The sequence below is a fragment of the Meles meles genome, chromosome X (genome assembly GCF_922984935.1).
Source record: "Meles meles chromosome X, mMelMel3.1 paternal haplotype, whole genome shotgun sequence".
Taxonomy (NCBI): Eukaryota; Metazoa; Chordata; class Mammalia; order Carnivora; family Mustelidae; genus Meles; species Meles meles.
The window spans coordinates 33,307,930-33,324,932 of record NC_060087.1 but is presented as its reverse complement, the minus strand read 5'-3'; the positions used below and the strand labels follow the sequence as shown (position 1 = coordinate 33,324,932).

At 40.6% G+C, this 17,003-nt stretch overlaps 1 protein-coding gene across 1 annotated transcript in view; it reads right to left on the bottom strand.

Moving 5' to 3' along the window:
* PRRG1 (proline rich and Gla domain 1) overlaps positions 1–17,003 on the bottom strand; it is a 170,183-nt gene that overhangs the window by 57,201 nt on the left and 95,979 nt on the right. The window lies entirely within an intron of this gene.

Sequence of the window (17,003 nt, the reverse complement as noted above, 5' to 3'; positions counted from 1 at the left end):
TTTGGTAACTTACTTGTGGCCCTTTAGTCTACAGTATTATATACAGAAAGAAAATATTAATAAGGAAGAAATTTGCATTTTGTCTTGGATATTGTGTCAGTTTACATTTCAGTCTCATCCTACAATGGGTGGTTTCTGACTTTTTTTCTTTTCCTTTTGTGGAGGGAGAGGTGTAGTGATTAGGCCAAGGAATATAATTCCTTGGGAAACAGGTAAACCCCTGTTCTTTGAATTCATGGCTAACCTCCTCCTGGCATGCTATGGGAGGCATGTGATATCATCTTTCAAATGAAATAACAGATACATAACCATTTAACAAGCAAAGTTGCTGATCTAGGTTTCTATTCAAATCCCAATTTAAATGTGAACGTTTTATTCTCATGATTGCAGCTCACTGTTACAAAATGTGAGCCATTTCTAACAAGGACAGTACCACTTATCAAGCAATTACCCATCCCAAAGCAGCAGCATGGTAGCAGACAAGGCCACTAGGATCACTGTTGCACATGCTAGGTTAGCATGTCACATTTCAGAGTCACAGTTACTGTTTAGACCCTAAGACTCTGAACTACTGAGGGGAGCTCTAAGAAAACCAGCTGTTAGGATATATGTATGTAGAAACCACTGACACCGCAGTCCCCTAGTGGACATCTGCTTAAGCAGTGGGATGACTGATGTACCCCACTCCTGCCCCCTGTGCGCATAGGAAGGGCAGCGTGGATATGAGGAAAGCAAGGTAGAGAACAGGGTCAGTGTCAGAGCTGGTAGAGAACTTTCCTAAAGATTAAAAAAAAAAAAAGGTGTAAGGATTTTTCACCAGTTAGAGGAGGATATTGTAGAAAAACTGAGCCATGGTGCAGCTACTCTGTCCCAGAGGGCTGTCTGCCAGCCAAAAGGCCCCAACAACAAGGATATGAAGCATGCATACTAGGATAGAAGCCAGCTGGGGAAGCGGGTGGAAGAGGCCAACAAGAAGTCATAACTCCTATTCCTGGAACTATGTTGTACAGAGGTTTCTTTTAGGTACCCCTTGAAGAACACTGTGCACTTCCTACCCAATTTATAATTAGGCTCACCAAAGAATTAGTGACAGCCAAAAAGGGGACAGAGAAATACCAGTTATGTTAGAGACATCCGTCCTCTTTCCCCTTCCTTCCTTAAGGAGAGAGATTGGAAGGGGTTAAGGGTTAAACAGCAGATCATGCTCGTCTCTTCACTCCATGATCTTAAGGTTAAGGTCTAGCAGGAGCTGAAGAAGCAAAGGAGAAAAAAGTGAGCATAAAGGAAATCCAACACTGAAGTTTTAAATGGAAGAGAATGGGTAGGAGTTTTTATGCCCAGAAGTGCCCAGAAAGGTAGGTGATCTGCCTATCACTAAGGAATAGGAGTTGAGACTGTCAAACTAGAGTAGCTACAGAAAGCAGGGTCTTTTTAGACACCCGACTCATCATTTATGTGACCTCAAACTCTGGTGCAATATTGTCATGGGATCCTTGGATTGCCACCATACCCATTGGAAGAACATCTTCTGGTAGATTCTAATAAGAATAATAATTCTAATAAGAAACAGTGATGAATTCTGAAATTTTCTATGTGTCTTTAGTATAATCCTAGGTAAACAGCATATTTAGAGGTTAAATAGGGCATTACTAACATTGTTGCCTACAATAATAAGCAGTTACATTAAATCGATGATCCAAATGATTCTGCAAGTGACAAAAAATTGGGGCCATTATTCCCACCAGTACCCAATCTATGAGGGCAGATCTGAAAAAGAGTAACTCTGTAGTGGGAAGGGAAACCTGCTGAGGTAACTTCAGGTCAAGGTTAACAGACTGCTGGCATGAGCAGGAGAGACCCACACTGGAACAAATCCACTGTTTTGGTAATACACAGTCTGAAACCCTCCAGATTAAGTTCTTACTGTAACCTGAAAAGAATATCTGGGACGTCAAAGGATTTATAATCTAGAAAAGGGCCCAAATGCCAGAGAATAAAACACCACTAATCAAAAAATATCAACAATTTAATGAAGAAAAACTTACTTTCATTGGTCATACAAGGTTTTTCAAAGGGTCCGAGAGGGTGACATAGGAAGACTCTTAACACCCTCCTCCCTGGACACACCAAATCTACACCTACACATAAAGCATTTCTTCCTGAAGAACTGAGGATGGACTAAACAGCCTCTGCACAACAAAGGATAGAGGGACAACATGTAAAACAGCAGGACAGAAAAAGACCAGAACTTCCACCTCCTACGCTGTGAACTACAGTGGGGAGGGATAGTACTGAGGGATCAGAAAGAGATTTGTCTGCCCTGGGGCACAGAAAAGAAGGCACAGTTTAAACAAGCAACTAGAATATAAAGGAACCAGCCATAGAACTCTGCCAAACAGGAGGAAGCTTCCCGGCTGTTTGGGTTGAAAGGGCTGGTAAGCACCACTGTTTACATTCCCTCTCCACCTTGACAGCAGATGGGAGTAGTGTCTGGCTGCTCTTGCCAGTGAGCTACCTTAGTAAGCCCTGAGCCCCCAGGGGGTTCAGCCCCCAGCCTTCCCACTGAAGTGGCCCCAGCATCACACGTACCCGGACATTGCTAGACAATGTCCACTATAGCTCTAGTCATCTCACCAAGGCAACACAGGTATCAAGCATCCCAAGACAGCCCAGCCTTATACCCACTTTAGCTCCAGGGGACTCGCCAGGGTACCCCCCATGCAGAGTGCCCCAGGGACTTCCCAGACCACACCTGTTACAGCCCCAGCTGTACTGTCAGGTTGCCCCCTACCCAGAGGGCCCCAGGGCCCCCCAGCCTGTGCCCACTTCAGTTCCAGCTGTCCAAGCAGGGTGGCCCCAGCCTGGAGTGCCCTGGGACTTCTAGCCCATGCATGTTAAAACTCCAGCCAACCAGCCAAAGCTGCCAGGTGCACAAAGTCTAAACAGGGGATGTCCCTACACAGGGCCATTCTTCAAGTTTATAGGTAGATATTCTGCCTAATTCATAGACACAAACACAGAAAGTCAAACAAAATGAGGAAACAGAGAAATATGCTCCAAATAAAAGAATGAGACAAAACCTTGTCTCATTGCTTATCAGGTAAATAAGCAATCTACCTGAAAAAATTTCAAAGTAATGGTCATAAAACTGGCCACTAGACTAGAAAAGAGTGGATGAACTGAATGACTCAATGAGAACGTCAACAAAGAGATAGAAAATGCAAAATAGTATCAATCCACTGAAGGATACAGTAAAAGAAATGCAAAACACATTAAAAGGAATCAACAGCAGATTAGAAAATGGAGAATAACAGAGAAGCAATCTGGAAGATAGTGTAATGTTAAGTACCCTGCTGAACAGCAAAACAAAGAATTCTAAAAAATGAGAACAGGCTAAGGACTCTTTAGGACAATATCAAACAGTAACATTTGCATAACAGAGATCCAAGAAGAAGAGAGAAAGGGGCAGAAAATTATGTGAAGAAGTAATAGTTGAAAACTTCCTTAACCTGGGGAAGGAAATGGACATCCAAGTCCTGGAATAAAGAGAGCACCAAACAAGATGAACTCAAAGAGGTCTACACCAAGACATACAATAATTAAAACGTCAAAGATTAAAGATAAATTGGGAGTCTTAAAAGCACCAAGACAGAAACAACCAGTTATGTAATAGGGAAACCCCATAGGCTGTTAGCTGATTTTTCAGCAGAAACTTGACAGGCCAGAAGAGAATGGCATGATATATTCAAAGTGCTAAAAGGGGGAAAAAAAAAACAAAAAACCCACAACCAAGAGCACTCTACGCAGCAAGGTTATCATTCAGAATTGTGGGGAGAAAGAGTTTCCCAGACAAACAAGTTAAAGGAGTTCATCACCAATAAAATGTCCTTACAAGAAAGATTAAAGGGACTTTAAGCAGACAAGACCATCATTTGAAAAAAAAAATATGAAAGGAAAAAAATTTCACAAGTAAAAGCATACATGTGATAAAGGTAGTAGATCAATCACTTATAAAGCTAGTATGAAGGTTAATGACAAAAATAGTAAAGTCAATGATATCTAAAAAATAGTTAAGGGGAGTCACAAAATAAAGATATAAAATATGACAACATATATATAAAACGTGGAGAAAGAAGTAAAAATAAAGTTCTCTTAGAATGTGCTCCAATTTAAGCAACTGTCAACATAATATAGACGGCTATATACTTGGGATATATGAACCTTATGGTAACCACAAACCAAAAACCTATAATAGATACACTAAAAATAAAGAGAAATGAATCTGACCGTAACACTAAATAAAGTCATCGATTACAAGGAAAGACAGCAAGAGAATAAGAAATGAATAGAGAAGTAGTACTAAAACAACTAGAAGAAACTGACAAATGGCAATAAGTACATATCTATGAATAATTACTTTAAATGTAAATGGTCTAAATGCCTCAATCAAAAGACACAGGGTAAATGAATGGATTTTTTAAAAAAGATCCATCCATACGGATGAATGGATAAGGAAGATGTGGTCCATATACACAATGGAGTAATATGCCTCCATCAGAAAGGATGAATACCCAACTTTTGTAGCAACATGGACAGGACTGGAAGAAATTATGCTGAGCGAAATAAGTCAAGCAGAGAGAGTCAAGTATCATATGGTCTCACTTATTTGTGGAGCATAACAAATAACATGGAGGCCATGGGGAGATGGAGAGGAGAGGGAGTTGAAGGAAACTGTAAGGGGAGATGAACCATGAGAGAATATGGACTCTGAAAAACAACCAGAGGGTTTTGAAGGGGTGGGGGGGGGGGGAGGTTGAGGAACCAGGTGGTGGGTAATAGGGAGGGCACGTACTGCAAGGAGCACTGGGTGTGATGCCAAAACAATGAACACTGTTATGCTGTAAATAAACAAACAACAAAAAAAAGATGAATCACTAAACTCTACCTCTGAAACTAATAATACAGCATATGTTAATTAACTGAATTTAAATAAAAATAAAAAATAAAAGAAAAAAATATATACTTCCTATAAGAGACTCACTTCAGGGGCACCCTGGGTGGCTCAGTCGGCTAAACACCCGATTCTTGAATTTGGCTCGGGTCATGATCTCAGGATTGTGAGATCGAGCCCTGTGTCAGGTGGCTTGATGATGGGCATGGAACCTGCTTAAGATTCTCTCTCTCTCCCTTTGCCCCTGCCTACTTGTGAACTCTCTGTAAAAGAGATTTACTTCAGATCTAAAGACTCACAAAGACTGAAAATTCTCCATGCAAATGGAAGCAAAAAAGAAGCCAGAACACCAGTACTTTTATTAGACAAAAGAGACTATAGCCAGAGACAAAGAAGGGCATTACACAAGGATAAGGGGATCAATCCAACAGGAGGATATAACAATTGTAAATATGTGTTCATCCAACATGGGAGCACCTAAGTACATTAAGCAAATATTAGCAGACATAAAGGGAGAAATTGAAAGTAATACAAAATTAATAGTAGAGGATTTTAACCCACTTACATCAATGCACAGATGATCCAGACAGAAAAGTAAGAAGGAAATAGTGACTCTGAATGACACACTAGACCAGATGGACCTAATAGATATATACAGAACATTCCATCCAAAAACATCAGAATATACAGTCTTTTCAAGTTCACAGGGAAAATTCTCCAGGACAGATCATAGGTTAGGCCACAGAACAAGTCTCAGTAAATTTAATAAGATGAAATCATCGCAAGCATGTTTTTTGACCATAACAGTATGAAACTAGAAAGCATATACAAGAAGAAAACTGGAAAAAACACAAACATGTGGAGGCTAAACAAAATGCTGCTAAACAACCAAGGGGTCAATGAATTAATCAAAAAGGAAATAAAAGGGGCGCCTGGGTGGTTCAGTGGGTTAAGCCTCTGCCTTCAGCTCGGGTGGTGGTCTTGGGGTCCTGTGATCGAGCCCTGCATCGGGCTTTCTGCTCAACAGAGGGCCTGCTTACCCCTCTGTCTGCTTGTGATCTCTCTCTGTCAAATGAATAAATAAAATCTTTTTTAAAAAGGAAATAAAAAAAATACATGGAGATTAATGAAAATTAAAAAAAATAGTCCCTCAGGGCACCTGGGTGGCTTAGTTGGTTAAGTGTCCAACTCTTGATTTCAGCTCAGGTCATGAGACTGAGTCCTTCCTTGAGGTCTGCACTCAGTGTGGAATCCACTTGAGATTCTCTCTCCCTCTGCCCCTCCTCCTCTCTCTTTCAAATAAATAAGTAAATAAAATCTTAAAAAAAAACCCACATAGCAGTCCAAAATATTTGGAACACAGTGAAAGCATTTCTAAGAGGAAAGTTTATAGCGATAGAGGCCTACCTCAAGAAATAAGGAAAATCTCTAACAATCTAACCTTATATCTAAAGGAAACAGAAAAAGAACAAAGCCCAAAGTTAGTGGAATAGAGGAAATAATAAAAATCAGAGTGGAAGTACATGACAGAGACTAAAAAAAGAAAAAGAAAGGATCAATGAAACTAAGAGCTGGTTCTTTGAAAAAAAGAAACAAAAATGATAAATGTTCAGCCAGATTCACCAAGGGGGGAGAAAAATAAAATCAGAAACGGAGAAGTAACAACTGACAGCACAGAAATACAATGATTATAACAGATTGCTATGAAAAATTTATGCCAACAAAGTGAACATAAAATGGATAAATATCTAGAAATATACAATCTTCCAAAACTGACTCAGAAAGAAAAAATCTGAACAGATTGATTACTAGTGCGGAAATTGACTTTTGTAGTCAGAACACTTCCAACAACAAAAGTCCAGATGGCTTCACAGGTGAATTTTAGCAAACATCTAAAATGGAGTCAATCCTTATTCTCCTCAAGCTATTCCAAAAATTGAAGAGGAATTAACACTTCCAATTCATTCTAGGAGGTCAGCATTACTCTGATATGAAATCAAGACAAAGACATTAAAAAACAAAACAGAAAAACTACAGGCCAATATCCCTGATGAACATAGATACAATAATCCTCAACAAAATATTAGCAAACTGAATTCAACAGGGCATTAAAAGGATCATTCACCATCATCAAGTAGGATTTATTCCAGGGTTGTAAGGATGGTTCAGTGTTTGCAAATCAACTGATATGATATACCACATGGCTCAGTCGGTTAGGTATCTGCCTTTGGCTCAGGTCACTGATCCCAGAGTCCTGGGATTGAGTTCAGCGGGGAATCTGCTTCTTCCTCTCCCTCCCCCCTCCCCCTACTCATGTGCACACACACACTTGTTTTCTCTCTCTCAAATAAAATCTTTACATCACAATAGATGCAGAAAAAGCATTTGATAAAATCCAACACCATTCATGATAAAAACTCTCTCAACAAAGTGGGTTTAGAGGGAATACACGTCAACATAATAAAGGCCATCTGTGACAGACCCACAGCTAAAATCATATTCGGTGGTGAAAAACTGAGAGTTTTCCTCTAAGACCAGGAACAAGATGAGGATTTTCAAAATACACACAAACATACTTTGGCCCTGCATAACTTATTATCTTATTCTCAAGAGATCCCAAAAGAAGTAGTGAGGATACCTGCAGGAGCCCCAGGAAACGATTCTCATGTGGTTGAAGGGAAATTTCACATCTGGCTCCCCCAGAGGGTCTTGGGATAGGTCTAGAGAACGTGTGGGACGATGTGGATGAAAATGCAGAGTGTGGCTGGGAGATGGTGGCAGCAATGCTCCACGTTGCCCCTACACGTCTAAGCCCGAACTCAACTCCTACCTCCTTTCGTTCCCGAAGTCCCTCATCCCTCAAAGGGCAAAGCGGTGAGTAAGTGGTTCAAATGCCATCAGAGGCTTAGTGAAATAGGAGCTTCCTTAACAATGCCAAAGAATCTGAGTTTCTGCCTGTACGTGTGAGGAGAAATCTCTGGGGAACTAGTGACCAAGTCTGAAACACCTCAGACATGGGAACACTTCTTGTAATTGTTGTCTCCACACAAAGGTGTCTACACGCTACCTCTTGCCATGGGCTCTAAATTCAGAGATTTCCAGTGTAGCTTTTGTTAACAACATCTAGTAGTAAGGGGCTCTGCAGAGTTCTTCAGTTACTCTTTCAGCAATTTTCATATAAGACCGATTTAAATAGCAACACTTTGGAATGATAGGTATTATCTAAAATGCAACCACTGGCCTAGATCTAAAACCCTTGGATATTACTGACTCCGTTTCTAAGATGCAACCACAGCATGGGGGCATGGAGGACACAGGGAATGGGATAAAGACTTGCCATGATGCACCTAGTCAGGACCCCCCAGTCATCCACAACCCTGAGAATACCACACACTGCAAAGCTCTCTGAGTACTCCAGCTACATGGTTTCAGTTGAACAATGTGCTTTACGATCTTATAAAATGTGATCTGCTGACCATGTGCATTAGAACACCTAAGACTGCTCTTTAAAGTGGGTTTCCTTGCCCCATGGAGACCTGTGGACCCTGAACTGTGAATTTGAAAACCAAGCTTTTTTATTTTGCAGTAATTTTATATTACAGCGAAGTTGCAAAGATAGTACAGAGCATTTTCCTATACTCCTCAGCCAGGATCCCTGAACATAAGCATCCTACATTGGGATGGTACATTTCCTAGAAATAGTGAACCAGTACCCGTCTGTTAGTATTAACAACAGATTTGGATTTCACTAGTTTTTCCATTAAAGACCTTTTGACCCATATTGCATATAATCATTTATTTAGTCTCCTCTGGTCTGTGACAGTTTCTCAGTCTTCTTTTTTATGATCTTGTTTTGAGGAGCCAGGTATTTTGTAGAATGTCTCTCAATTTGGAAGTCTTTGGTAATTTCTCAGGATCCCACTGGGATTATGTGGGGGAAAATACCACAGAAGTGAATTCCTTCTCATCACATGCTATACATGACTTATCACTGATGGTGTGAACCTTGATCACATGGTCAAGGTAGTGTTCGCCAGGTTTCTCCACGGTGAAGTTATTTCCCAGCACTTCCCATACTCTGTTATTTGGGAGCAGATCATTAAGTCCAAACCACATACAAGAAAGGCAGAGAATTAAGCTCTGCCTCCTTGAAAGGAGAGTATTTCATATATAATTTGGAATCCTTCTGTACTGTATATTTTTCGCAGCTATTTATTTTTTCATTCATTTGTATCATTGTGGACACTGTGTATTTACTGTATGCTTTGGGTTATAATTCGATACTGTATTACTTGCTCTGTGACTCAAATTGTTCCAGCTTTGACTACCGAGACTTCCTTCATACTGGCTCCTATGTCCCTGGGACATGCTCCCATTCGTTGTTTTATGCACTTCCTTACTTTCTAATACTAGAGTATACTCTAGTTCATCTTGTATTCTCCCTGACCCAGCCCTAGAATTGGCCATTTCCCTAAACAGTCATGGTTCCTTTTACTTGGGATAGTATTGGAAACCCAGATCTGGATGCTAAGTGGAACTATGCAGTTTTGACAAGAAGCCAATCTGAGTGTTAATGCAATCTAGTAAAGTTTGAGGACAACCGTTTTGAAAAGTCAAGCACAAATAAACCAGAATTAATACGTGAAGAAAAGTCCTCAAATAGTTGTTTTAAAGAATTACTTATATTTTATTCATGTTAGATTAAAATTTAAAATTCTAACATGCAAAGTACTTTGGTGGGCCAATAGAGAGGAAAACAGGAGATAACAGAAGAGATCAAATAATGATTCTGAAATAAAGTGACTGTAATGCAGGACCTTAAAAACTAGAACAGAATTTATTTATTGAGAGCATCCTCTGTGCCAAGCACTAAGCTAAGTGCACAGCCTCAAACCTAATGGTGTAAGTATAATTTCTACTTTTTAAAAGATACAGAAATCGATGCCTAGAAAGGTAAAATGTTTGCACAAAGCACTAGGGTCAGTAGGTGGCAGAGTTGAGACACCAAATCAGGTCCACGTTATTCGCAAGGCAGAGGATTGTGGCATAGAATTCTGATAACTACCGCGTATGTGAGATTCTGTGTGTATGTTCGCCATCTCTGTCATATCTCAAATGCCACGATGGAGGGTCAGCTTATTCACTGTTTTATGTCCTATGTCTTTTATATAACAAGTACTCAGCAGATAAATCGGATTAAATCTGACCAAATTTCTACATGGTGAGAATGAGAACCATGAACTACATTTTCTTCCACTATATGTTATAATTAGACTTGTGTTCCAATTACATAAAAAATTACCAAAAAAAAAAAAAATCCCACCATATCCGACTGAAAGCATACTTCTAAATTAACACAGTTCAGATTTGGGGGTGATGAAAATATGTATGAATAGTACATATTCATACACATGTACGAATGAGTGATAAATTTTAGTAAACAAAAAGATAGTTAATAAGTAGTCTAAGTGCAAAAAGCAGATCCCAAAAGTCAATCATTTTCTGCACTGCCAGAATTCATCAGTCATGAACTTCAAAGCTGAAACTGAAACTGTGTTCAGTACTTCTTAACACAGAGCAGATCCTTCTTAACATGTAACAAACACTATTCTGAAGCAGATCAAGGACCAGAACGCTACTTCTACTATATTTATTAAACCAAAAAACTTAGGCTCATCTTATTGTGAATGGTATGGCTTTCATGGCATAAACTAACTCAGAGGACAAGCTATAACCATAAAAGGAAAGGAACCTAATACCAGTATAATAATAATAAAGCTTTTAAAATTAAGCCCACATCTATCAGCTAATTTGTGAATAAGTTTTAAATCATTACTTCCTATGAAATAAACGTACCTCGTAACATGCCAATCCAGTTGTTCATTCTTCATTCATACATCAAATATTTAATTCCTATTATATGCCAGCACTGTTCTCTATGCTAAGGACCACAGCTATGACCAAAACAGACAAGAAATGCTGCTGTTGTAGCGCTAACAGTTCTCACGAGAGAGCAACAATAAATAAAATCAATTGTCAGATGGTGAGAAGCGCCGGGATAAAAGTAATTCAGAGAAGGGGCAAGAGGTTACAATGTAAGATAGGATGCGTTCTTGCTGAGAAAGTGAACTTGATCTGAGAGTGGTGAGGGAGCGCAGACATATTTATCTAGAAGAAAAAAAGCACAAGTGGGGCGCCTGGGTGGCTCTGTGGGTTAAGCCTCTGCCTTCGGCTCAGGTCATGATCTCAGGGTCCTGGGATCGAGCCCCGAATCGGGTTCTCTGCTCAGCAGGGAGCCTGCTACCCTCTCTCTCTCTGCCTGCCTCTCTGCCTACCTGTGATCTCTGTCAGATAAATGGAATCTTTAAAACAAAAAGCACAAGTGCCAAAGTCATGCACTGTGAGCACACCAGCAGGACGTGCGCTGTGTATTTCCAAGGAGCCCCACGAAAGCCCCAGAAAAGTGAGGGAGGGGCGGAGTATCAGAGGAGACGTGGTCAAGAAATAACTGCAGCTACAGCGAAGGTGTGGAGGAGAGGGTCGGGGACTGCCAGTACGGTGCCTTGTGGCTGAGCACTCTGACGTTAACTGAGGAAGACGGAACATTTCAGAGAAGACACTTTAAAGGATCACTCTGGCCTGCTGTTTTTAGGGTGCCAGGAAATCACACAGATAAGGGACGGTGGCTTGGAATGTAAAGTGGTAACAGGCAGAGAGAGCTGAAAGGTGGTTAGATTCTGAATACATTTTCATGTTAGAACCCACACTATCAGCAGATGGGATGTGCATGTGAAACAGAAGAATCAGGGATGACAAGGCTTGGGGGCTTAGCAAAAAGAGATGGACAGACAGAGTTACCACTCACTGAAATCAGGAGGGCTGTGGCAGAAGCAGATCTGGGGGGAAGGGACATGAATTTTTTTATGCTGACTTTAAGAAATGTATTCAAATCCCGGAGGAGATGCCGAGTAAGCAGGGAGTCACACAGTTCTGCACTTCAGGGTGGCCCTCCACGATATAAATTTGGATCGTTAGCCTTCCAAACCATGGCACTGGGAAACCTCACCATGGGAGCTGAGTACAGACAGAACGAAGTTTCAAGAGATGAGGTAGTTGCTGGAGCGGGATGAGGGGTGAAGGGAGTTCTTTTTAAAGGTGTGCAGACTAGTGAGAATGAATCTACAGAGAGGAAAGGTGATGCTGGAGAGGACGGAGAACTGCTTGAGCAACTGCTGAAGCAGTTTCTTCTCTTTACTTCAAAGATTTTTTTTTACTGCGTTTTTGCTGAAATGCAGTATCCTACCTGTGTGGGCGGGAAGATACAGAGAGGCACTAAGATGCATAAGGGCAACGAAAAATCACTGAAGCAAAGAGGGATTTTTTTTAAAGAAATGGTCTTTGGACAACTCTATAGCCATGTGAAAAAAATCATATCCATAACTCACACTATACTCAAGAATAAACTAGTGAGGGCACCTGGGTGGCTCAGTGAGTTAAGCCTCTGCCTTCCGCTCAGGTCATGATCTCAGGGTCCTGGGATTGAGCCCTGTACCGAGTTCTCTGCTCAGCGGGGAGCCTGCTTCCTCCTCTCTCTCTGCCTGCTTCTCTGCCTACTTGTAATCTCTTTCTGTCAAATAAATAAATAAAATCTTCAAAAAAAAAAAAAAGGAATGAACTAGTGAGGGAATCAGATCTAAACGTAAAAACTCAAGTATATGAGAAGAAACTGTGTGAATTCCTAACTATGGTGTAGAAGGCTTTTCCACTATGAACAAAAATCCACATTCAATAAAATGTGTTTAATTTATGGCCAAAATAAAAATGGAAAAAACACTTGCAGGGACACCTGGGTGACTCATTCAGTAGAGTATCTAACTCTTGATCCCAGGGTTGAAATTTCAAACCCCACATTGTGTGTGGAGCCCACCTAAAAAAAAAAATGCATTTAAAAAAAGCCATAAGCAGGGATGCCTAAGTGGCTCAGTGGGTTAAGTGTCTGACTCGATTCCGGCTCAGGTCAAGACCTTAGGGTTGTGAGATCAAGCTCCACGTCAGACTTTGTGCTGGGCATGTAGCCTGCCTAAGATTCTCTATCTCCAGGGTGCCTGGGTGGCTCACTGGGTTAAGCCTCTGCCTTTGGCTCAGGTCATGGTCTCAGGATCCTGGGATTGAGCCCCGCATCAGGCTCTCTGCTGGGCGGGGAGCCTGCTTCCACCTCTCTCTCTCTCTGTCTGCCTCTCTGCCTACTTGTGATCTCTCTCTCTCTCTCTCAATCTGTCAAATAAATAAAACCTGTAAAAAAAAGATTCTCTCTCTCCCTCTCCCCCCACTGTGTGCACATGCATGTGCTCTCTCTCAAATAAAAAAAAAATAGCTAAAATGATAATGTCAAAAAGACAGAGAAGCCAGTTTGAAATTAAAGAAACTTCCATTAGCCAAATTTGGGACAATCTGATCAAAACAGTGACAGTAAGAGATTACAGTTCATTGATATAAAGTAATCTTTGACTCTGTACTAAAAGATAGATAGACAGCTAGATAATGGGAAAGTTCCTGCCCATAGTGGAATGCCAACCAATAAATGTACATATGATGGAGTTAGAGATCACCATTTAGCAACTACGATTTTATTGATTTGGTCAAGAATCATCAATAGAAGATGTTAAAACTACCGAGTAATAGGCTGATGAAGAATAGATTTACATAATTTCAAAATATCTTCCCACTAAAGTTCTTACCTTTCCATTACAGAAGAATGATAAAGCAGGAAGAAAAGTCATTAGCTTTATGAAAATGATGGTAGAATATCTAAAATTTGTATTTTTTGAAAAAAGGTAATATCAAAAACTAAGCTTTGCTTGTTTGAAAAACATGAACCAGATTTTATTAAAGGCTGCATGCTATATAGCACTATTTATACTACAATCTCACTGTTATTTAAAAACTATCTATATATTAAAAATAGGCTAGAATAATATGCCAAAATTTGAAAACTGACAGTGCTAAAAACTGAAATGATTTTATTCATGTTTTACTATAGCTTAAATTTCTCTATAATGACCATATATTAATTTCATAAGAAGAAAAATAAAAATGTGTAAAATAAAACAAATGAGAACTAAGCAGGTGCACGGCAAAATAGCTGGAAAGAAACTAAAAGGCCAACAGTGCTTTGTGATTGCATGACAGGACTGTAGATGAATTTTTTTTCATTTATAACTGTGGGATGTAAAATTTAAAAAATACTTTAGGGGTGCCTGGGGGGCTCAGTTGGTTAAACATCCGACTTTGATTTTGGCTGAGATCATGATCTCAGGGTGCTGAGACTGAGCCCTGAGTCAGGTTTCATGTTCAGTGCAGTCTTCTCTCCTTCTCCCTCTGCCCCTCCCCCAACTCATGCTTTCTGTCACTAAAGAAATAAATACATTTGATTTAAAATAAATAAAAAAATAAAAACCACTTTAAACAAACACATAATCAAATTTTAAAAATGGGCTGAGAACCTAAAAAAGAAATTTGCCAGAGAAAGACATCCAGATGGCCAATAGAGACATGAAAAGATGCCCAACATCACTCATCATAAGGGAAATGCAAATCGTAACCACAATGAGATATCACCACATAGCTGTCAGATCGGCTAGTATCCACAAGATAAGAAATAATGTTTTCAAAGGATGTGGAGAGAAGAAAGCCTCATGCACTGTTGGTGGAAATGTAAACTGGTGCAACCACTGTGGAAAACAGTATAGAAAACAGTGTAGCTCCTCAAAAAATTAAAAACAGGGGGCACCTAGATGGCTCAGTCAATTAAGCATCTGCCTTTGGCTCAGGTCCTGAACTTAGGGTCCTAGGTTGGAGCCCCACGTCAGGCTTCCTGCTCTGTGGGAAGTCTGCTTCTCTCTCTTCCTCAGTCTCCACCTCCTTCCCCTACTCATACTCTGTCTCTCTCACATAAAATCTTTAAAAAAAATTAAGCAAGAAATACCATATGACCCAGTAATTCCACTACTGGGTGTTATCCAAAGAATACAAAAACCCTAATACAAAAAGATATATGCATGCCAGTGTTTACTATAACATTATTTACAGTAGCCAAGACACAGAAGCAACCTAAGTGTTCAAGGATAAACAAATAGATAAGTAATGATGTATTTTATGGTGACTAACATAATACAATAACAATTTTAAAAAAACAAAGAAGATGTGGTATACACACACACAGTGGAATACTACTCAGCCATAAGCCAGAATGTGGTTTTGTCATTTGCAACAACATGAACAGGCCTAGACGGTACTGAACCACGTGAAATCAATGAGGCAGAGAAAGAGAAACACTATATGATTTCACTTATATGTGGAACCTGAAAAACAAGCAAACAGACCCTAAATACAGACAACAAACTGGTGGTTGCCAGAGGGGAGGTAGATGGGGGGTGAGCAAAATAGATAAAAAGGATTAAGAGGGGAGGTGAACCATAAGAGACTATGGACTCTGAAAAACAACCTGAGGGTTTTGAAGGGTCAGGGGTGGGAGGTTGGGGGAACAGGTGGTGGGTAATGGGGAGGGCACGTTTTGCATGGAGCACTGGGTGTTGTGCAAAAACAATGAATACTGTTATGCTGAAAAAATAAAAAAAAAAAAAGGATTAAGAGGCACAAACTTCCAGATATAAACTAAGTCACAATGACAAAGAGTACAGCAGAGGGAATACAGCCAGTCATACTGTGAAGACACTGCACGGTGACAGAAGAGGCCTACTACGGTGGTGACCATTAACTAATGCATGCAACTGTCCAGCTGCTATGGTGTACACCTGAAACTAATAGAGATGTCAATTATACGTCAATAAAAAATAAGTACAAATATAAAAACTGATGCTCACAGCTTATCAATTTATACACTGACTTTGCTTCTGCTTTGCACACTGGAATCCAATGATGATGCTTCCCTGATCCTCTCTCCTCGAACTCCTTCCTCGTAACTTCTGGGTCCTTTTCTACCTAACAAAAGATCAGAACCCCTTTCTCTGGGGCACCTGGGTGGCTCAGTGGGTTAAGCATCCAACTTGTGATCTCATGAGTTGTGGGATCAAACCCTGGGCTGGGCTCCATGGTGAGCAGATAGTCTGCTTGAGATTCTCTCTCCCTCGGCCCCTCCCCCCACTCATAGTCAGTCTCTCTCTCTCTCTCTCTCTAATAAATAAATAAATCTTTAAAAGCAAACAAACCCTTCCCCTCAAAACTGCTATATTGGCTGCTTCTGAGACGTAACTGATATCCCGCTAAGCACATCTGACATCACATGTTTAGCACCTAGTGTTACTTTCTTGGTCAGTGCACAAAAATGGATCTTTATATAATGGCTACCCCTGCTATTTTCAACTGCAGAGCAGTGCCACAGAATTGATACCACTGCCTTTTGCTTGCCCATTCCCGCTCTCCTTGAATAGCATGCCATCTAGAGTAAAAAGAAGAGAGGAGTATTCTTCAGAGTGGGGAAGGGAGTTTGAATATGGATATGTTCTCTTTTGTACATGAAGTAAAAGATATTTTTTAAAGATTTATTTCTTTTAGGGAGAGAGAGCATGGAGGAGGGGCAGAGGGGGAGAGAGAATCCTTAAGCAGACTCCCTGCTGAGTGTGGAGCCTGATGTGGGCTCAATCCCAGCACCCTGAGATCATGACCTGAGCTGAAATCCAAGAGCTGGACACTTAACCAACTGAACCACGCTGACGCACCAAGAAGTGAGAGATTTTAAAACAGTGTCAGTACGTATTAGGTTCCTCCACACCTTCTCACTGATGTGGCAGAGTAAGGTGATGATACTATGACTTTCCCCATCACAGCCTCATGTGACACAAGCCCTCCCCCCTTGCTAGGATGATCAGTCTCGGCTCAGCAGGTCCTGGGGAAACAGGGGCCCTCAAAGACAGACCAACACACGGGCAAGCGAACCCGCCTCCCATCCACAGAGTATCCTTACTTCGATGCCATTCCAGAGTTCTTCACAAACGTGATTTGGGATCGATCTGTAACTGACAGCAGCGCCCAC